The sequence below is a fragment of the Sarcophilus harrisii genome, chromosome X (genome assembly GCF_902635505.1).
Source record: "Sarcophilus harrisii chromosome X, mSarHar1.11, whole genome shotgun sequence".
Taxonomy (NCBI): domain Eukaryota; kingdom Metazoa; phylum Chordata; class Mammalia; order Dasyuromorphia; family Dasyuridae; genus Sarcophilus; species Sarcophilus harrisii.
In genome coordinates this window covers 60,734,473-60,756,645 of record NC_045432.1, presented here as the reverse complement: position 1 = coordinate 60,756,645, position 22,173 = coordinate 60,734,473, and the positions used below count along the sequence as shown (strand labels likewise).

Sequence of the window (22,173 nt, the reverse complement as noted above, 5' to 3'; positions counted from 1 at the left end):
TATTGCATTATTGCACCTTTTTAGACCAAATATTTGTGATTCATAGATAATTTTCACAAGAAAATATAATAGCAAGGCATTTGACTTTAGAATTATCTGAATATATTCACATAAAAAAGTTATTCTGACAGTTATTTGATGGTAGTTGGTGTCATAACTCTTGAGTTCAGAACTTGATAATGACTGAATTTAGCATCTGTGACCCAAGAGAAGTCCAATGTAAAGGAGCTGGTTGTGGAGATGACAGGATGGAAACCATTTCTGATAAGAGGATAGGAAAGCCGGGAATAACCCGTTAAGCACCTGAGATTTGGGAAGGACAGATATTTCAAAGCATTCAGAGAAAAGGTAGATAGCATCCCATAACAACACATTGAAGTGAAAGTCACTTAGGAGGGATGAACAGTTTTCAAGAATGAAAAACTAAAAAATCCCAAAAGGTCTTATTTTGATAAGAAAAAAAGGACATTATCTACAGAGGCCAATGAGACTATTCAGGAAACTCATCAAGCAACTAAAGAGTTCAAAAAGGCATGGACTAAAGATGCAAGGGCAGCTAACAGAATGAACCTTAGAGCAGGAAAAGACAAGATTCTTGAAGTATAGGATTGCTAAAGCTCAAGATGAGCAGAGGCTGACAAGGAAAAAGCAAGAATAATAACTTTAAAAGTATAATTTATAGAAACAAAGATCAAAGAATGGCAAGTCTACTTAGAAAAGGCCAGGGCCAGGAAACCTGATGGAGGTAAGTGTGGAGCTGTTCAATTCTTATTTTCTTTGCTTTTTTCTTTTCCAACTGGATGGATCGCCAAAACCAAATAATAAACAATTATTAATGCTCTGATATGAACTTGGAAGGTAGTGCCTATGTCTAATAAGAGTGCTCCAGAGATCTGTCCTTGAACTTAATGCTAAGTACTTTTTATCAATTATTTGAATTAAAGATCTATTGATGCGTGCCAAACTTGCAGAAAACAGTTATTTTGGATACTTAATACACTGGATGACAAAGTCTGCAATCAAATTTTGACAAGCTTGAAGAAATCACTGATTATCAGTATAGATGAAACTTGGATCAATGTAAAGTCTTTCTTTCCTTTAAGCTATAAAAGCTAACTGGACAAGTGCAAGATGGGGAAGAGTAGCTAAGCCAGCAGTCTTATGAAAAAAGGTGGTTTTAGTGAACTGCAGAGCTAAGCAGGAGTGTGTCTTTGACAGTCCAAGAAGCAGCAGGTTTCTATTCCCAGAGATCTTCAAGCAAAGGCTGATAGACCACTAGCTGAGGAAGTTTTTGAGGGGAACTCTGGTTCAGCTACAGCTTGTTCAGACTAGCTCAGTTGACCTCGAAAAATCTGTGAAGTCTCATAAGGTATAGTTCTGTCTTTAGGGAATGTAGGAAGCATATGTTCACTACCTTAATTTGTTCTGTGCTTGAACACAATTGTGCTAACATTCCTCTTTCCCTTTCCCCATTAAATACCTGATATTTAAAAACCTTTAATAGCCTCTGTTTGCCAACCTAGCAGAATATGGTACTTCAATCAGAGCTCAACTAGGGAAGGTGGGGCATATTGCCCATTATTAGCTGTCCTGAGGACAGCTATAAGATTATGTCATAGTACACTATTACTCAGATTTCCCAATATACATATGTGATGATAGATAACTTCAAAGCTAGAAGAACTATATTGCTGATTCAGATTCTATTTGTGGATTAATCAATTCTTATCTGCCATATTTTGGTAAGAGCATTTTCCCTCATTTTGAATTTACAATACATTGGTTTTCTCTGAATGTACTTATTTACATTTGTTCCTACAGCACTTCATTATCTGGCCTCTTAAAGTCTATCTCCCAAAGGTCAAGTTGGAAGGGATGAGACTGAACACCTAGCCCAACCCCTTCGTTTCTTAAATGATAACTTAAGGTCCAGAGGTCCAGCTTGTATAACTTGCCCAAGATCAGACAGGTTTAACAGGGCTGGAATCTGATCCCAAAGTCAGTGTTCTCTCTGGGACAAGACAAGGGCTCTCCAGGGAGATTTGTTCTGGTTTACTTCATGATTTTGGTGTCACTTAAATATTGAAAAGACATCAAAATCATCCAAAATCTTTCTTGTTTGGAGAAGACTTGACAGCTGACTCCAAAAATATGAAGGTCTACCATATGGAAAGGGACTAGTTTCTGCTTGGTCCCAGATGTCAGACTGTAAAGCGGCAAATATAGTCTTTCTAAGAACTAGAACTAAGAGTGGAACGAGGTCCCTTCAGAGGCACTGGATACTATTTCATTGGAGATCTCCAAGCAGAAGCTAGTTAATGGGTTTTCTACAGAAGACGTGTATTCAAAAATGGGTAAAACTAGACAGCCTTCCTGGTCCTCTCCAACTCTATTCAAAAACACGAGCAGTAGGAATAATTATGTTTTTTGACTAAGAAAAGATAAAGAGACAGTGCTACACTGTGGAAAAATCACAGAAGTGGGAATCCAAGAGAAGTGAATTTGGGTCAGCACTCCATTCTATTATTCTAGGCTGACTTCATCTTAGTATTCATACACTCTCCTTTGCAACCAAAATGGCCTACATGCTGTTCCTTGTTATCTTCCTCTTAAACCCACAATTCTGAACACCTCTATAACTGTTGAGGCCACCATCACCCTTCTAGTCACCCAAATTTAGAATCTAATCTTAAATCATCCTTGAGTCCTAACTTGTACTTAATCCACATGTTCAATCACCATATGCTAATTTGCAATTTTTGCCTTTAGGCCATTTTGGGTATGGGACTCTCCCCCCCCCCCCACTCTGGCCCCCGCACTGCTGGGTCAGGACATCACTTCTGGCATGGACCATCAAAATAGATGCCAGCCCACGTCCAGCCCCACACTAAACCATCTGCTAGACAGCCACCAAAAGTGTAAGCTGCTAGACAGCCACCAAAAGTGTAAGTCTCATGTTACACCCCCTTCCCCAGTCAAATGCTAATGATGTTTATGACCAGCCTTGTTGGGCATTTAAAGCTCTAAAATCTGATCCCTTCCCTTTCTAGTTTTCTTTCCCTTTGCTTCTCCCTCCCTATACTTTATCCAGCAATATTGGCTTACCATTCTCCCTCACAGAAGATATTTCATTTCTCATCTCCATACCCTTGTATGAGCTAGCCTTGGAATGCACCTCCCCCCTACCTCTTAGTATCCCAAGTTTCCTTCAAGACTTAGCTTTGACAATGGGGCTGTTTCCTGGTTCTACCAGAACCTGATGCCTCCCCCACCAAGGTTACTGTTTTGTATATTCCTATGTATGTGCCCATTGTTTCCCCCGTTAGAATGTGAGCTCTTTGAGGATAGGTTTCTCTGCTTATCACTTGTGGCAATACCTGCCAGGCACTAAAGGTTTGTGAAGTGACATGCCATATTCCAGATTCTGAATACCTTTGCCTGGGCTGTTCCTCATTCCTGGAACTGATGCCTTTATTCTAACTTCTGGGCATCCCCGATTGCCTTCAACAAGCACTTCCTTATATGCTTTCCTCTCTTAGCTATACTACTGTTTGCTTTGTGCAATCTTTATGGATACAGCTTTTCTCAGTAACAGGTTAAGTTCCTGGAGCACAGAGATTGTTAACATTTTTTTCTTTGTATCTCTAGGGCTTAACACAGTGCCCTCTCATATAATATAGTCAGTTCAAATTTAAGTAGAGGAAGGGAAACTGGTTTGTTGCTGATGGATTACATGTATAATCAATTCTCTATAATGATCCTGGGATGGCTGCAGTTAGGGATCTAGTTGAGTTAAAGGAAAAGTTTGTAAGGAGCAAAAACATTTGGCTTAAGTGATTAAAAATTAAAGTAAAACGGCCAAAATCATCATCAGTGGTCTCCAAGACCCTTTTGAGAACAGCTTCCTGTCAATTTCCTTGGATCTTAAGAAAAAGTGTCGAATTAGGTTGCAATTGACATTTTTAACACAGAAGGAAAGGTTCGGCCTACATTCCTCACTAGGTATTTGCAGAAACGTATGTTGAGAGAGTTTTTCCTAAGTATCTATATACAACTTACTCAAAAGTTGGGTTTCTTTCAGTAGTGTCAAGTGGGTCAGTCAGTCAGTCAGTCTTTATGAAATATTTACTATGTGGTGGGCACTAGGCTAAGCTTAGGATGATATAAAGAAGGGCAAAAACAAGGTCCCTCTCTAAGCAGCTCACAGTCCAATGGGGGCAGGGAGGGGAACATCATGCAAACTATTAACATACATATAAGATATATATACAGGGTAAATATGGAAGATCATCCCACAGACCTTGGTCTCACCACCCTAGCTCATTTTTTTACCAAAAAAAAGGTACTTGATTTTTTAAAGCTGGGGTTAGAGCTGTCTGGTTTTCATGATGATGGTATTCACTTAATGGAATCAAATTCAAATCACAATTCAAGATACCAGATTCTGCTGCCCAGTAGCTCCAGGCTTGAAGTCAGCAGTATTGGGAGCCACGTTTCAGTATCACAAGGAGCTGTGATTTCATCTGTTTAGGCCCAGGCCACCTCTTCAGCCCCTTAGCAAACAGCCCCATACAAGTGGTACCTACCTGGTGGTGGCTAAATCTCTGATAGAGCTGCAAGAAGAGGAATAACAAACTTTTGAAGCAATAGTTTTTAGCAGAATATGTTCTTGGTTTATATTCAATAGCCATCTATTTTACACAAAAATCTTATCTTTAATTATGATAAGTACTGTGGAAAATGAGACTGAGAAGGAATAAGATTTAAAAATCAAACCAAACATTTTCTCATACGAGCTTCTCCCGAATTGGGTTCTGCTAAATTCTGGAGCTCTATGACAAAATGTCAATGTGATACTTCTCCATCCAGAATATTAAAAACAAAATTCAGTGTCAAAAATCAGAAATAAAAAAAAAATCAGGAGATACAATAATTTAGCATGGTTATATGAAAATAGGCTTATTTTCTTCTATTTCCTACAACATTCTCCAGATTGAAGGGTATTTCATATCCTCAGTTTTGCATGCATGAGATCTGAGACTGAAATATTTTTAACAAGACAATCTTATGAATAGATAGCACTTTAGAGAAAGGATGTATGTAAGAAATGAAATATTTCCTTTGAAATGGAAGCTAGATTTAGTAGACTTTCCATCAGTAACTAGACTATATATATATATAGTAATTTCAGAATAGACTCAACTTTAGTTTTCAGCTTTAGGGCCCAGAGAACTGAGAATATATAAGTCACTTCATAGTAGACTCTAGGTTTTTTTTTTTTTTTTTTTTTTTTTATGAGTAGGGGATTTGAGTAGCTAACACATAATAATGCCACCATCTTGTGGCCAAGAATGGTATCTTTTTTTCTTTAAATCTAAAGAGCATTTATCTCATCATGAAACAACATTGCAGTTACTGAACAGCTTCAACATATGACATGGCTGGGTGAAGGTGGGAGCATGTACATAAAACAGAGAAGATGATGTTTCTGTCTTCATAGTGTTTCTAAAATCAGGACCAGTTGCCTGAATAAGTACTTGTAAGAATGAATGTGCACTTCTACTAGAGTACATTTAAATTCACATGGATAGGGTAAAAATACATTTGGGATAAATATAAATACTTATATTAAATATATTAATATATAAACTAAGTATAATAAATATATACTATATAAATAAATACTATAAAATAGGTGGTTAGAATAATGCAGTATCATTTCAAGGGCTATAAGTTAGTACTTATAGAAACTGTCTTTGATTTGATTCTGATTACAGGCCAGGAAGAAATTGAAAACCTGCTCAAATGAGGCTAATGTATTCCCCAAAGCTCCCAAGAGGTACCAAGGACCATGAGTCTTCTTGAGGTCCTCCAACTATTCTTAAAGATCATATTTATGAGATCTTAAAGATCTGCTAGAAAGCAAAATGCCCCAAACACCCCCTTACTGATGTACTATCCTGAAAAGCCAGCTGCGTGCCAGTTTCAGCCTTTCACCAAATTGACAGACCTATATGAATTTTTGTTTTAAGGTACAGTAGCGGCAGTACTGGTTCGTAACACCACCTGTGGGACTACACAATTTTTTTTTCACAGAATCCTAGGATGAAAAAACGAAGGGATGTAGAAATTGTGTAGAAGCAACCTGATCCTGTTCTAGAAGAGGAAACTAATCCTGTTATGAGAGGTTATATGATTTACCCAAAGTCAAGTAGAGAATGACAGAGCAAAGATTTAATCCAAATTCTATATCACTGAATCATAAATTAATAGATCTGGGAAGGTTTCTTGGAAATCATCTGTGCCACCCTTGCTACATGCCCCAATCACCCATTTTACAAAGGGGTTACACTAAGGTTTGGTAATTTACTCAAGTTCAAACAAGGCATTAAGTAGAACTCAGATCTGAAATTATGTCTCCTGTACATGAGAATCACACACTAGCAGGATCTACAAAGGAATCCAGACTAATACTTAATTTACAAAGACACCTAGGAAAGTTATGTATCAATGGAAAGTCATCTCAGGTTATTAGAGCAGAGAGGGCCTGTAGAAGGCTTTTAGCACCTCTTCTCTTCCACCCCCACCAGTCCCAATTTTACAAAGGAGACTTTACAGAGTTCAAAGAGAGGTTTACCTAAGGTCACCCAGTAAGTAGCTGGGTTGGGATTTAAATCCCCAGCCTCTGTACTACAAAAATACAGAATACAAAAACTCTTCCAAGCGCAAATGTTGATTTGACAGAGGGGGAAACCTAGAAAACCTAAAGGACATACCAAACAATACCTTTGCAAGAAATGGGATTTGCACCCAAGTCCCCTGTACCACAAACTGTAGACTAACAGATGTGGGAAGGGCCTCGGAAGCCATCAAGGTTATCTGTTTTCTTGTGTACAAGAGGGAAATGAGGTCCTGAAAAGCGCCAGTTAGTCAGGAGGGTGGGCTGGGATTTCTACCCCTGTCTGTACTACAGAACAAAAGACTGAAAACCATCTTCTAGGCCAACTTCCTGATTTGACAGGGGAGGAAACAGCCCATGGGACGTACAAATGATACCACTGGAAGAACTGGGATTTGAACATGAGGCCCTTATACCACCAATACATAGACTGGCATAGGTGGAAAGGCCCTTAGAAGCTAGCTGGGATATGCCTCTGATTGGGTACAAGAGAGAAGAAGGTTCTTAAAAAGCACCAGTTATTAAGAACACAGGAGGAGGCTGGGCTAGGATTTGGACCCTCTGGATTCTATAGTAGTGAACTACACACTATGAAATCTCTCCTCTAGGCAAACCTCCTGATTTGACAAATGAGGAAACCTAGGTACCCTAAGGGATGAAGCCAATGATACCACTAGAAGAACTGAGATTTGAATATGAGGCCCTCATAGTACCAATACATAGATTGGCACAGGTGGGAAGCTTCTCAGAAGCCAAGGGGTTATTCCTTTTCATGGGGGTTCAAGAGGTAAATAAGGTCTTGAAAAAGCTCCAAATACTCAAGAGCATAAGCAGACAGTGGGCTGGGATTTGGACTCACGGCTTCTGAACCTAAGCCTCCAAAACTCCTAGAAATTTTAAGGCCTTTAAGGGGAACCTAGGACCTTTAGATCAACACTGGGAATGATGAGGAAATTCCCCCAAAGGAAAGGAGTGCAAAGACCCAAGCTGAAGGGACAAAGAATGCATCTACTGTACAACTTGTGGGGTGCCCTGTTGGCTTCCCGAGGGGAGTCCCCCAAATTACCTCGACAATGGCTCTCTGGGAATTGCGGAGCCAGAGGGAGCTAGGTGGCTCCCTTCCCCCTCTCAGAACCCAACAGTTCTGCCCCTGGCTCTGATGGGGGCAAGCTAAACCAACAGCGTCTCCTAGCGACGGCCTTTGTGATTGCAGGCAAGGAGAGAACGCTGGGAGGGCTTACGTTGAGGCGGGGCTACTGCAGGGTTCTAGCCTCCAGAACTGTTAGCCCCGCCCTCCTCCTCTACTCAGGCAGTTCTACCCCACCCCCTTCCATTGCCCCTCCCCCTCTCTCCCTGCATCCCTCTCCATCTCCTCCCTTACTCAACACGCTCCCCTCCCTTACAGGTTCCCTCTGACTCTGGCTTCTCCATCTCTTCCTCTTCCCCTGGTGCCCAAGGCCTGCCCTTGCTGGGCCAGCTGGCAGGGAAAACGGGTCCCAGGCGCTATGGGGGGTGAAAGCAAAACCAAACCCAGGAAAGGGGTGGGTCAGGCAGGCCCGGGGGAAAACGAGGGATGACCCGATCAGTTTCCCCCACTGCCAATCTCTCAAAGTGAGAAGGAAGTGAGATGGAAAGGAGCAGGTTCAGAGGAAACAGTGATGTCCCCTAGCCCCACTGCCCTTAAGAAGGAAAACTAGGTAGCCTAAGGAACGGATCTAGGGATACCAGTGGATAAACTGAATTTGGACCTGAAACCTGTGGACTACGAAACTGTAGATTAGCAGAGATGGGAGGGTCCTGAGGAACCATGGGGGGGGGGGGGTTATCCCTTTCATGTGGTACATACAGCAGGAAATGAGATCCTGAAAAGCTCCAGTTACTTTCTAAAAAGCCCAGCAAGGGACTTGGCTGGGATTTGGACACCCTAACTCTGAACTATACCCCTCAAAATCCTAGAACTTGTAAGTCCTGTAAGGAGAACCTAGGACTTTGGACCAACACTGGGGCTGAGGGAAACTACAGGGGGAAAGCCCCAAGTGGCAGGGAATTCAAAGGTACAAGCTGAGGGGACATAGTCTGCGAGTATGTATAATCTGTCAGGCCTCCCTGTCGGGATCCTCAGTGGGTGCCCCCCAAATTACCTTGACAATGGCTCTGTAGAAGCGGTGAAACCTGACGGAGCTGTGCGCCTCCTTTCTCCCTCCCAGAACTCAACAGTTCTGCCCCTGGAGCTGCTGGGGGCAAGCTACACAAACAGCGTCTCCTAGCGACGGCCTTTGTGACTGCAGGCAAGGAGAGAACGCGGGGAGGGGTTACGTTGAGGCGGGGCTACTGCAGGGTTCTAGCCTCCAGAACTGTTAGCCCCGCCCACTTCCACTACTCTGGCAGTTCTCGGGCTCCAGACCTCCCTTTCTCCATTTCTTCTTTTCCCTTCCTATCCAAAGGCTTTCCCATCAACAATTCCCTCTCACTCTGGCTTCTCCATCTCTCTTCTTCCTCCTCCCACTCCTCTCCTCTTGGTTACCCAAAAAGCGCATCTCTATGGTGGGTGAAAGCAAAACCTTAAAAAGGGGTGGGTCAGGCAGGCCCAAGGGAAGAGGAGGAGGCCCCAATCAGTTGCCCCCAATGCCAATCTCTCAAAATGAGAAATAAGTGAGGAATTTCAGAGGAAACACTGATGGTCCCTAGTCCCACTGTCCTTCACAAAGGAAGAAACCTAGATAGCCTAAAGCACGGATCTAATATCAACACTGGAAGAACTAGGATTTGTACCTGAAGGCCTTGACTAGCTGAGGTGGGAAGGTCCTCATAAGCAATCGGGATTGTCATTTTTATAGGGTAAAAAAGGAAAATGAGGTCCCTAAAAGCAGCAGTTTCCTTATTCAATAGCACAGCAGGATATTCGGCTGAGCTTTCAACCCAGGGCCTCTTTAATACAGAACTACAAAGCATAAAAGCTGTCCTTTAGATAGTTTAAGGGAGGAACCTAATGATACCATGGGACAAACTAGGATTTGAACTGCAGTTCCCTATACTATAAACCTACAGATTAGCAGAGGTGGAAAGTCCCTCAGAAATTCTCAAGGTTATCCCTTTTATTGGGTAGAGAAGGGAAATAAGGCCCTAAAAAAATCAGTAAATTTTTAATCAAAAGCATAGCAAAAGAGAGTGGATTAGGACTTGCACCCCCGGCCTCTCCCACAAAACTAGCCTACAAAAACGGAACTATAGCTGAATCTCCCTATTTGAAAGGAGGAAAACTGGGTAACCCAGGGGATGTGCCTATTGATACCAGTGGAAGTACTGGGATTTCAATCCAAGGCCTGTATAATAGCAATCTATAGACTGGCAGAGGTTGAAAGGAGCATAGAAACCAAAGGGTTATCCCTTTTATGGGAACAAAACGGAAATGAACCCCTGAAAACAGCAGTTACTTAATTAAGAGTACAGGAACAGGATGGCCTGCAATTTGGACTCCCAGCCTCCGTATTACAGAACTACAGACTACAAAATTGGTCCTCTTGGCCAACCTTGTGATTTGATAGTGGAAGAAACCAAGGAAGCCTAAGGGACAGATCTAATGACACTATTTGAAGAACTGACTTGAAAGCCTGTTCTCTATACCATCAGCCTTTAGACTAACAGTGGTCTAAGGTCCAAAGAAACCTTATCAGGGTTATTCCTTTTATGGGAAATAAGTCAAAAAAAGGCCCTGTAAAGAGCCAGTTGCTTACCAAAGAGCACAGTAGGAGGCTGTGCAGGGATTTGGACCCCCAGCTTCTATATTAAAGAACTACAGACTACAAAACTATGCTCTACACTAACCTCCTTATTTGACAGAATAGGTAAACCTAAGGGATGTACCTAAGTGAAACCATTGGAAGAATTCAGATTTGAACCCCACTCCCCTGTGCCAACAACCTGTAGACAGGAAGGGGTAGGAAGGCCCTCAGAAGCCACTGGGTTATCCCTTAGTATGTAAAAAGGTAAATATAGCCCTAAAAAGCACCAGATAGTTATTCAACAGTACAGCAAAAGACTGGGCATGAATTGGGGCCATTGGTCTTTGTAAATCTATTCTCTTGGCCAACCTTCTGATTTGAAAGAGGAGGAAACCTAGGTAGACTAAGGGACAGATCTAATGATACCATTTGAAAAACAGGGACTTGGAACGCCAGTCCTATGCACCACCAGCCTGTAGTCTACAAGTGGTTGAAGGTCCGAAGAACCCATATCACTTCCATGGGAAACAAGGTGGAAAAAGAGTCCCTGAAATGCAAAGTTTTCTTACTGAAGAGCACAGGAAATAAGTGCTGGGATTTAGGCTCCCCAGCCTTGGTTTAAAAGAACTACAGACTACAAAAACTGTCCTCTACACCAACCTCCTGATATGACAGAGGAAACCTAGGTAACCTATGGGACGTACCTCAAGATACCATGGAAAGTACTGTGATTTCAATCTGAGGTTTCTGTACCATCAATCTGTAGACTAGCAGAGGTTAGAAGGCCCTTAGAAGCCATATGGGTTAACCCTTTTATTATATAGAGAAATGGGGTCCTGAAAAATGCCAGTCACTTCCTAAAGAGCACAGCAGGGGATTTGGCTGGGATCTGGACCCCTGGCCTCTGAACCACAGCCTCCCAAACTCCTAGAAATTGTAAGGCCTTTAAGATGCACCTTACCCTTTGTACCAACACGGGGGCTGAGGAAAACTAGAGGGAAAAAGTGCTCTGTGGAAGGGAATGTAAAGGCACAAACTGAAGGGACATAGTCTACGTGTGTTCAACTTGTCAGCTGACAGGGTCCCCCCAAATTACCTCGAAAATGGCTTTGGGGAAAGGCAGACAGGAAGGGAACTGCGAGCCTCCCTTCTCCCTGCAAGAACCAAACCCTTCTGCCCCTGGCTCTGTTGGGAGCAAGCTACACAAACAGCGTCTCCTAGCGACGGCCTTTGTGACTGCAGGCAGTGATATAACAAGGGAGGGGTTATGTTAAGAGGGGCTACTACAGGGTTCTAGCCTCCAGAACTGTTAGCCCCGCCCTCCTCCTCTACTTCGACAGTTGTCCTTCCCCCCCCCTCCCCCCCACCCCCCCTTGGGACCCAGGACCTCCCTTTATCTTTCCATTTCTTTCTTCCTATATTGATGCCGCCCCTTACACAAAGTTCCTTCTCACTCAGGTTTCTCCATCTCTCTTCCGCCTCCCCCTGGGTACCCTAAAGCCTGCCTTTCCTCAGCCAGCTGGCAGGGAAAACGGGTCCCAGATGCTATTGTGGGTGAAAGCAAAATGAAACCCGGGAAAGGGGTGGGTCAGGCAGGCCCGGGGGAAGACAAGGAGGGACCCGATCAGTTGCCCCTACTGCCAATCTCTCAAAGTGAGAAGGAAGTGAGATGGAAGGGAGCAGGTTCAGAGGAAACAGTGATGTCCCCTAGCTCCACTGCCCTTGAGAAAGAAGGAAAACTAGGTAGCCTAAGGAACGGATCTAGGGATACCAATGGAAAAACTGGATTTGGACCTGAAGCCCCTGGACTATAGAGTAGCAGAGGTGGGAAGGTCCTGAGGAACCATTGGGGTTATTCCTTTTATGGGATACCACAGGGAAATGTGGTCCTGAAAAGTGCCAGACACTTTGTAAAGAGAACAGCAGGGAATTTGGCTAGGATTTGGATATCCTGACTCTGAACCACCCCCCCCCCCAAACTCCTAGAACTTCTAATGCCTTTAATAAGATTTGGACCAACACAATAACAAAAAACAAGAGGAGCAAAGTATAAGTGCCAAGGCGCAAGCAAAAGGGACATAGACTGCAAGTGTATACAGCTGTCAGGCCTCCCTGTAAGGTTCCTGAGGGGGCCCCCATTACCTTGACAATAGCTCTGTAGAAGCCACAGACCGGGAGGGAGCTGCCAGACTCCCTTCTCTCTCCCAGAACCAAATCTTTCTGACCTTGACTCTGTTGGGGGCAAGTTAAACAGCGTCTCCTAGCGACAGTCTTTGTGACTGCAGGCAGTGATGTATCAAGGGAGGGGTTAGGTTGAGGCGGGGCTACTGTAGTATCTATCCTCCAGAACTGTTAGCCCCGCCCACCTCAGGCAGTTCTCCCCCACCCTCCCTCTAGACCTCCACTTTCTCTCTCCATTTCTCCCTCTCCTCCATACCAAAATGACCCCCCACCACAGTTCCCTCTGACTCCGACTTCTCCATCTCTTCCTCCTCCTCTGTTATCCAAAAGCCTGCCCTTGCTCGGCCAGCTGGCAGGGAAAACGGGTCCCAGACATTATGGTGGGTGAAAGCAAAATCAAACCCAGTAAAGGCACTGGTCAGGCCCAGGGGAAGACGAGGAGGGACCCAATCAGTTCCCCCCACTGCCAATCTCTCAAAGTGAGAAGAAAGTGAGATAGAAGGGAGCAGGTTCAGAGGAAACAGTGATATCCCTTAGCCCCACTGCCCTTCACAAAGGAGGAAACCTAGGTAGCCTAAGGGATGATCCAAATGATATTACTGGATAAACTGAGATTTGGACCTGAAGCCCATGAACTACGAAAGTGTAGACTACCAGAGGTTGGAAGGCCCTTAGAAGCCATTCGGGTTATCCTCATTGTATAAAACTGGGAAATATGGCCCTGAAAAGGGCCAGTTACTTTCACCAAATGCACAGCAGGAGGCCTGGGCTGGAATTTGGACCCTTGGGCTCTGCACTACAAAAGCAGAGAATTATTATTATCTCTCCTCTAGGTCAACCTACTGAATTGACAAAGGAGAGAACCTAGGCAAGCTAAGGGACCTATGTAATGATACTTTTGGAAAAACAGATTTGAACTTCAGTACATAATACCACCAACCTGTAGACTAGCATAGGTGGGAAGACCCTCAGAAGCCAATGGGATTATCTCTTATGTGGTACACGAGGGAAAAGAGGCCCTGAAAAGTGCCAGTTACTTAGTTAAGAACACAGCAGGAGGCAGGGCTGGGATTTAGACCAAGGTCCTCTCTTCTACAGAACAACAAATTCTACAAAAACTGTCCTGATGTGACAGAGGAGGAGCCCTAGGTAGTAGAAGGGTTGTACCTAACAAAACCATTGGAAGAATTCATATTTGAACCTGAGGCCCATAAACCGCCAACCTGTAGACTATCAGGGGTAGAAAAGGCCTCAGAAGCCATCAGGTTATCCCTTTTAGTGTATTAAAGAGGTAAGTATGGCCTAAAAAGCACTTATTCAACAGTATAGCAGGAGGCAGGGCAGGGATGTGGGCCACTGGTCTCTGTACTACAGAACAACAGACCACAAAAACTGTCCTCTAGGGCAACATTCTGATCTGAAAGAGGAGGAAACCTAGGTAGGTTAAGGGACATACCTCATGATACCATTGGAGGAACTGGAATGTGACTGGAACCTGAGGCCCCTATATCACTAACCTGTAGAGTAGCAAAGTTTGGAAGGGCTCAGAAGCCATTGGGGTCATCCCTTTATTGGGCACATGAGGGAAATGAGGCCCTGAAAAGCACCAGGCCTCTAATCAAGAGCACAGGAGAGACTGGGCTGGGATTTGGACCCCTGGCCTCTGACCCATAACCCCCAAACTCCTAGAACTTGTAAGGCCTTTAAAGTGCACCTTCCCCTTTGTACCAACATTGGGGCGGAAGAAAACTAGACCGGAAAAGCCCCCAGTGGAAGGGAATTGCAAAGGCGCAAGCTGTAGGGACATAGTCTGCATGCCTATGTTCAACCTGTTGGCCTCCCTCTTTGGTTCCTGAGGGGGGCTCCCAAATTACCTTGGAAATGGCTCTTGGGGAAAGGCGGCCCTGGAGGGAGCTGCGGGTCTCCTTTGTCCCTGCCAGAACCCAACAGTTCTGCCCCTGGCTCTGTTGGGGGCAAGCTACACAAACAGCGTCTCCTAGCGACGGTCTTTGTGACTGCAGGCAAGGAGAGAACACTGGGAGGGCTTACGTTGAGGCGGGGCTACTGCAGGGTTCTAGCCTCCAGAACTGTTAGCCCCGCCCTCCTCCTCTTCTCTGACAGTTCTACCCAACCCCCTTCCATTGCCCCTCCCCCTCTCTCCCTGCATCCCTCTCCATCTCCTCCCCTACTCAACACGCCCCCCCCCCCCCCCTCCCTTACAGGTTCCCTCTGACTCTGGCTTCTCTATCTCTTCCTCCTCCCCCAGTGCCCAAGGCCTGCCCTTGCTGGGCCAGCTGGCAGGGAAAACGGGTCCCAGGAGCTATGGGGGGTGAAAGCAAAACCAAACCCAGGAAAGGGGTGGGTCAGGCAGGCCCGGGGGAAGACGAGGGGGCCCCAATCAGTTCCCCCCACTGCCAATCTCTCAAAGTGAGAAGGAAGTGAGATGGAAAGGAGTAGGTTCTGAGGAAAGAGTGATGGCCCCTATCTCCACAGCCCTTGACAAATGAGAAACCTGGGTAGCCTAAGGGATGGACCTAAGTATACCAATGGATAATCTGGGATTTGATTGGGTTCACCAAGGCATGTGTACCGCCAAACTATGGACTAGCACAGGGGGGAAGATTCTCAGAAGCTCTCAGGGTTATCCCTTTTATGGGGTACAAGAAGGAAATATGCCCCTGAAAACCAGCAGTTACTTTCTCAAGAGCATAGAAGACTGGGCTGGGATTTACACACCAGGCCTCCTTAATACAGACTAAAAAATTGTCCTCTTCGCCAACCTCCCAATTTGACAGAGGAGGAAACCCAGGTAGCCTCTGGGACATACCTAATAATACCATTTGAACCCCACCCTCCTATACCATGAACCTATAAACTGGAACATGTCAGAAGGCCCACAGAAGTCATCAGAGTTATCCTTTTTTTATGGGGTACAAGAGGGAAATGAGCCCCTGAAAAGTGGCAATTACTTAAGATCAAAGGTGCAGGATGGCCTGGAATTTGGACCCTACCCTCTGTAAAATAGAAATGCAGATTACAAAATCTGTCCTGTTGGCCAACATCCTGATTTCACACAGGATGACACCAAGGTTGCCTAAGGGTTATACCTCATACCACCATTGGAAGAACTCAGATTTAAACCCAAGGCCCCTAAACCACCAACCTGTAGAGTAGCGAGGTGGGAAGGCCCTCAGGAAACATCAGGGTTATCCTTTTTATTAGGTATAAGAGAAATGAGGCTGAGAAAAGTGCCAGTTGCTAACTCAAGAACACAGCAGGAGGCTAGTGTGGAAATTGGACCCTCTGACTCTGTACTACTGAACTACAGACTACAAAAACTGTCCTTTTTGCCATCTTTCTGATTTGACATAGTTTCTGAGGAAACCAAGGATACCTAAGGGACTACCTAATGAAAGCATTGGAAGAGCTGGTATTTGAAAGTAAGGCCCTACACCGCAAACCAATGGACTAGCAGAGGTGGAAAGGCCCTCAGAAACTATCTAGGTTATCCCTTTTATTGAGTATAGGAGAGAAATAAGGCCCTGAAAAAGTGGTATTTGCCAAAGAGCACAGCAGGAAGGTGGGCTATTAGGAACCCTGGTCACTCTATTACAGAATTAAGAAAAATGTCCTCTAGCCAAACCTCCCTATTTGGTAGAGGAGGAAACCTAGGTAATCTAAGTGACGTACCACTGATACTTTTGGAAGTACTGGCATTTGAACCTGAGTCCCCTATACCACCAACCTGCAGAGTAGCAGAGGTGGGAAGGTCCTCAGGAGACATCAGGGTTATATCCCTTTTATGGATACGTGAGGGAGACGAGGCCCTGAAAAGCGGCAGTTAGTAACTGAAGAGCACAGCAGGAGACTAGGGTAGAAATTGGACCCTCCGATTCTGAACTACAGAACTAGAAACTACAAAAACTGTCCTCTGTGTCAATCTTCTGATTTGATATAAAATGATACTTAGAAGTCAAGATGTAATAACAAAGGATACTATTGCAAGAATTGGGATTGGAATCCAGGCCTCTATACCATGAATTTACGCAGTAGTAGAATTAGGAAGGCCTTCAGAAGACTTCAGATTATTCCTTTTATTGAGTACAAGAGGAAATAAGGTCTGAAAAGAACCAGTTACTAAATTGCACAGGTGGCTCAGGATTTGGACCCCCAACCTGTTTTACAGAATTACAAACAACAAAACTACCCTCTAGGCCACCCTACTGATTTAACAGAGCAGGAAACCAAGATAGCCTAAGGGACAGACCTAATGATACCTTTGGATAAACTGGGATGTGACTGGAACCCGAGGTCTGTGTACCACCAACCTACAGACTAGCAGAGGTGGGAAATCCCTCAGAGACATAGGGCTTATCCTATTTTATGGGGTACAAGAAGGAATGGGGCCATAAAAAGCACCAGTTACTTACTCAAGAGTACAACAGGAGGCCCAGGCTGGGATTTGGACCCTGAGGACTCTCTACTACGGAGATGCAGACACTATAAAAACTGTACATTAGCTGATCCTCCTGATTTGACAGATTTCAAATCCCAGTACTTCCAAAAGCATCAATAGATCTGTAACTTAGATTACCTAGTTTTCCTTCTCTACCACATAGGGAGGAGGTTTAGCTAGAGGACATTTTTCTTAGTTCTGTAATAGAGCAACCAGGGTTCCCAATCATAGAAAAGAAAGCTAGGCAACCTAAGGGACAGACCTAATGATACCACTGGCAGAAGAAATGGGATTTGATTTGAATTGGACAGATCTGTACCATCAACTTGTAGACTTGCATAGGTGAGAAGGCTCAGAAAGTCACTGGGGATTTCCCTTTTATGGAGTACAAGACTGAAATAAGCCCCTGAAAAGCACCAGTTGACTTATTCAAGAGTGCAGCACGAGGCTGGGACGACCTCTGGACCCAAGGCCTCTTTATTGCACAAGTACATACTACAAAAGCAGTATTTAGGTAGTTTAAGGGAGGTATCTAATGATACCATGGGAAAAACTGAGATTTGAATCCCAGTCCCCTATGCCACAAATCTATGCACTAGCAATAGTGGCAAGGCCCTCAGAAGATATCAGGATTATCATTTTTATTGGGTATAGGAGGAAAATAAGGCCCTGAAAAAGTGGTAGTTATTTGCTTAAGAGCACAGCAGGAGGGTGGGCTATGATTGGGACCCCCAGCCTCTCTATTACAGAACTAGACTAAAAAACTGTCCTGTAGTCAAACCTTCCTATTTGAGAGAAGAGGAAATCTGGGTAACCTAAGGGATGTACCTACTGATACCATTGGAAGTACTGGGTTTCAATCTGAGGCCTCTGTACCACCAATATATAGACTGGAAGAGATTGTAAGGGCCATAAAAGCCATCTGGGTTATCCCTTTTATGGAGTTCAAGATGGAAATGAGCCCCTGAAAAGCGATACTTACTCAAGAGCATAGGAATAGGATGGCGTGGAATTTGGATTCCCTCTCTCCTTACTACAGACTAAAAAACTGTGCTGTAGGCCAACCTCCTGATTTGACACAGCAGGAAACCAAGGAAACCTAAGGGAAAGATCTAATGATATCATTGGATAAAGTGGGATTTATTTGAACCCAAAATCTTTGTACAACCAACCTACAAACTAGTAGAGGGGGGAAGGCCCTCAGAAGCCATAGGGGTTATACCTTTTTATGGGGCAAAAGACAGAAATAAAGCCCTAAAAAGAACCAGTTTTCTAATTCAAGGGGATAGCAGGATGCTGGGCTGAGCTCTGAACTCAAGACCTCTTTATTACAGAATTACCTACTACAAAAGCTGTCCTTCATGTAGTTTAAGGGAGGTACCAAGTGATACCATGGGAAAAACTGGGACGTGAATCACAATCCCCTATACCAAAAAACTATGGACTAGCAGTGGTGGAAAGGCCCTCAGAAGCTATCAAGTTTATCCCTTTTATTGGGTACATGAGGGAAATGGGCTCTGAAAAGCATCAGTTAAGTTACTAAATTGCACAGGTAGCTGCACAGGGGGGATTTGGACCCCCCTCCTCTGTTTTGCAGAACTACAGACTACAAAAACTCTCCTCTAGGCCATCCTCCTGCTTTGACAGAGCAGGAAACTAAGGTAGTCTAAGGGACAGACTTGATACCTTTGGATAAACTGGGATTTGATTTGAACCCGAAGTCTGTGTACCACCAACCTGAAAACAAGCAGAAGGGGGAAGGCCCACAGAAGGCATAGGGGTTATCCCTTTTATGGGACACAAGAGGGAATCAGGCCTTGAAAAACACGAGTTACTTACTCAAGAGCATAGCAGGAGACCTGGGTTGGGATTTGGACTGTTGGTCTCTGTGTTATAAAATTATAGGCTACAAAAACTATATTCCTGCCCAACCTCCCCATCAGAAAAGAAAAAAAAAAAACCTAGGCAACCACCACTATAATTCCCAAAAGGGACAAAGACCACATTAACTTTAATTCTTAGGAACAAGAATCAGCCCCATTTGCTCTCAGTATGTGTGTGTGTGTGTGTGTGTGTGTGTATTATATATACATATATATATATATATATATATATATATATATATATACTGGCAGAGGTGAGAAGGCCCACAAAAGCCATCAGTGTTATCCCAAGAGAGAAATGAGCCCCTGAAAAGCAACAGTTACCCAAGAGCACAGGAACAGCATGACCTAAAATTTGGGCACCCAGCCTCCTTACAACAGACTAAAAACTGTTCTCTAGGCCAATCTCTTGATTTGACAGAGGAAGAAACCTAGGCAGCCTAAGAGATGTACCTCATGATACCATTGGATATACTGGGATTTAAAAGCCAATAATCTATACCAAAAACTTGTAAATTATAAGAGGTGGGAAAGCCCTTAGAAGCCACTATTATACATTTTATGGGTAACAAAAGGGAAACAAGGCCCTGAAAAGCACCAGTTACTCACTTAAGGGAACAGCAGGAGGCCTGGGTTAGGATTTAGACCCCTTGCTCCTGTATTACAGAACTATAGGCTACAAAAACTGTACTTTACCCCAAACTCCTGATCTGACAGAGTAAAAACCTAGGCATAACCTAAGGGACAGACCTAATGCTACCACTGCCAGAAGTGGGATTTGAGCCCACTGTACCACCAATCTCTAGCCTGGCAGAGGTTGGAGGCCCACAGAAACCATTGGCATTATCTCTTTTATTGGGTACAAGAGGGAAATGAGCCACTGAAAAGTGGCAGTTACTTACTGAAGAGCACAGCAGGAGGCCCGGGCTGGGACTGGGACTCTTGGCCTCTGTACTAAAGAACTACAGACTACAAAATCTGTCCTCTTGGCCAATCTCCTGATGTGATAGTGGAGGAAACCAAGAAGACTAAAGGACAGATGCAATGATACCATTTGAAGAACTGGGATTTGAACCACAGTCCTCTGTACCACCGGTCTCAAAAATAACAATGATTGATGGTCTCAAGAACCCATCAGATTATCCCTTTCATACAAACAAGTCTGAAAAGAGGCCCTGAAAAGCACCAGTTTTTTGCTTACTAAAGAGCACAGTAGGAGGCTGTGCTGGGATTTGGACCCCTAACCTCTGTATTAAAGAACTAAATACTACAAAAACCGTCCTCTACACCAACTTCCTGATTTGACAGAGGAGGAAAACAAAGTAGCCTGAGGGACAGACCTAATGATACCATGGGATTTCAATCCAGGGCCTCTGTACCACCAACCTGTAGATTAGCAGAGGGGTAAAGGACCTCAAAAGCCATGGGGGTTTTCCATGTTTATGGGGTACAAGAGGGAAATGAACGACTGAAAAGTGGCAGGTACTTACTGAAGAGCACAGCAGGAGACCCATGCAGGGATTTGGACCTCCAGGCTCTGTATTAAAGAATTAAATACTATAACAACTGTGTTCTACACTAATTTCCCAATTTGATAGAAGAGAAAGCCTAAGGAATATAAGGGCCATACCTATTGATACTGTTAGATGTGGGATTCAAATCCGAGGCCTTAGTACCACCAATCCATAGAGTGACAGAGCAACCTTCTGTGCAAGGGCCAAAGAAGATCAACGGGATTATCCCTTTTATGGGGTGTAAGGAGGAAATGAGCCCCTGAAAAGTGCCAGTTAGTAAATCAAGATCTCAGAAGGAGGCAGGGGTAGAAATCAGACCCTCTGACTCAACTACAGAACTACTGACTACAAAAAATGTCCTCTCTAATTTCATGATGTGACATAAGAGGATACCAAGGAAGTCAAAGGAATGTACCAAAGAATACCATTGGAAGAACTGGGATTTGCATCCCAGTCCCTATACCACAAACTTATGCACTAGCAGAGGAAGGAAGGCCCTCAGAAGCCTTTGGGTTATCCCTTTTATTGGGTACCAGAAGGAAATGAGGCTCTGAAAAGCACCAGTTAGTTACTAAATGGCTCAGGTGGTTGGACAGGGATTTGGACTCCCCACCCCCACCCCTGCCTCTGTTTTACACAACTTCGGACTACAAAAACTCTCCTCTAGGCCAATCTCCTGATCTGACCAAGGAAGAGCTTAAGGCATGTAGCTTAAAAAACTTTTGGAAAAACTGGGACGAGACTACAAGTCCTCTGTACCAACAGCCTGTTGACTAACAGCAGTCTAAGGCTTTAAGAACTGATCAGGGTGATCCCTTTCATGGGTTACAAGTTGGAAAAGGGGCCCCAAAAAAGTGCCTGTTCCTACTGAAGAGCATAGTAGGGAGGTTCTGGTGGGATTTAGACTTCTGAACTATGGAACTACTGACCACAAAAACTGTCCTCGTCACCAACCTCCTGCTCTGACAGAGGTGGAAAGTACAGCAGCCTAAGGGATGGAGTTTTGATACCATTGGAACAGCTGGAGTTTGAACCCTAGTCCCCTATAATAAAAATCTACAGACTAGCAGAGGTGAAAGGCCCTCAGGACCTATCAGTGTTATCTCTTTTATCTGGTATAGGAGGAAAATACAGCCTGAAAAAAGCAGTAGTAATTTACTCTAGAGCACAGCAGGAGGTCTAGACTGGGATTTGGACCCTTAGCTTCTTCTCTATTACAGAACTAGCCTACACAGATGCCCTCTACACCAAACTCCTCATTTGACAGAGCAGGAACTTAAAGGATGTCCCTACTGCTACCACTGGAAACACTGGGATTTCAATCCGAGGACTATGTACCACAAATACAGAGGTTGGAAGGGCAAGAAAATCCAAAGGGATTATCCCTTTCATGGAATTCAAGAGGGAAATGAGCCCCTGAAATGCAGCATTTAAGTTACTGAAGAGTACAGCAGGAGGCCTGGGCTGTGACTGGGACCCCCGGCCTCTGTACTATAGAACTAAATAGTACAAAATCTGTCCTCCTGGCCAACCTCCAGATTTGACAGTGAGGGAAACCAAGGAAGCCTAAGGGACAGATGGACCGAAGAACCCACTGGGGTTATCCCTTTTAAGGGAAACCAGTCAGGCATTAGGCCCTGAAAAGCAACACTTATGGTCAACGATCCTAAGAACCCATGCCCTCTACACCAACCTCCCTATTTGACAGAAGAGGAAAATTAGGAACCTGAGGGACGTA

The 22,173-nt window shown here is 44.2% G+C and overlaps 1 protein-coding gene across 3 annotated transcripts in view; it reads right to left on the bottom strand.

Annotated features, from left to right (window-relative positions):
• APOOL (apolipoprotein O like) overlaps nucleotides 1-22,173 on the bottom strand; it is a 176,867-nt gene that overhangs the window by 3,763 nt on the left and 150,931 nt on the right. The window contains exon 1 of one of the 3 annotated variants that reach the window (XM_031944606.1): nucleotides 8,821-8,993. The exons of the other annotated variants lie outside the window; for them this stretch is intronic. The gene's annotated coding sequence lies outside the window, so the exon portion shown is untranslated. Of the gene's footprint in view, nucleotides 1-8,820; nucleotides 8,994-22,173 lie in introns of those variants that run through there. 3 annotated transcript variants of the gene reach the window in all.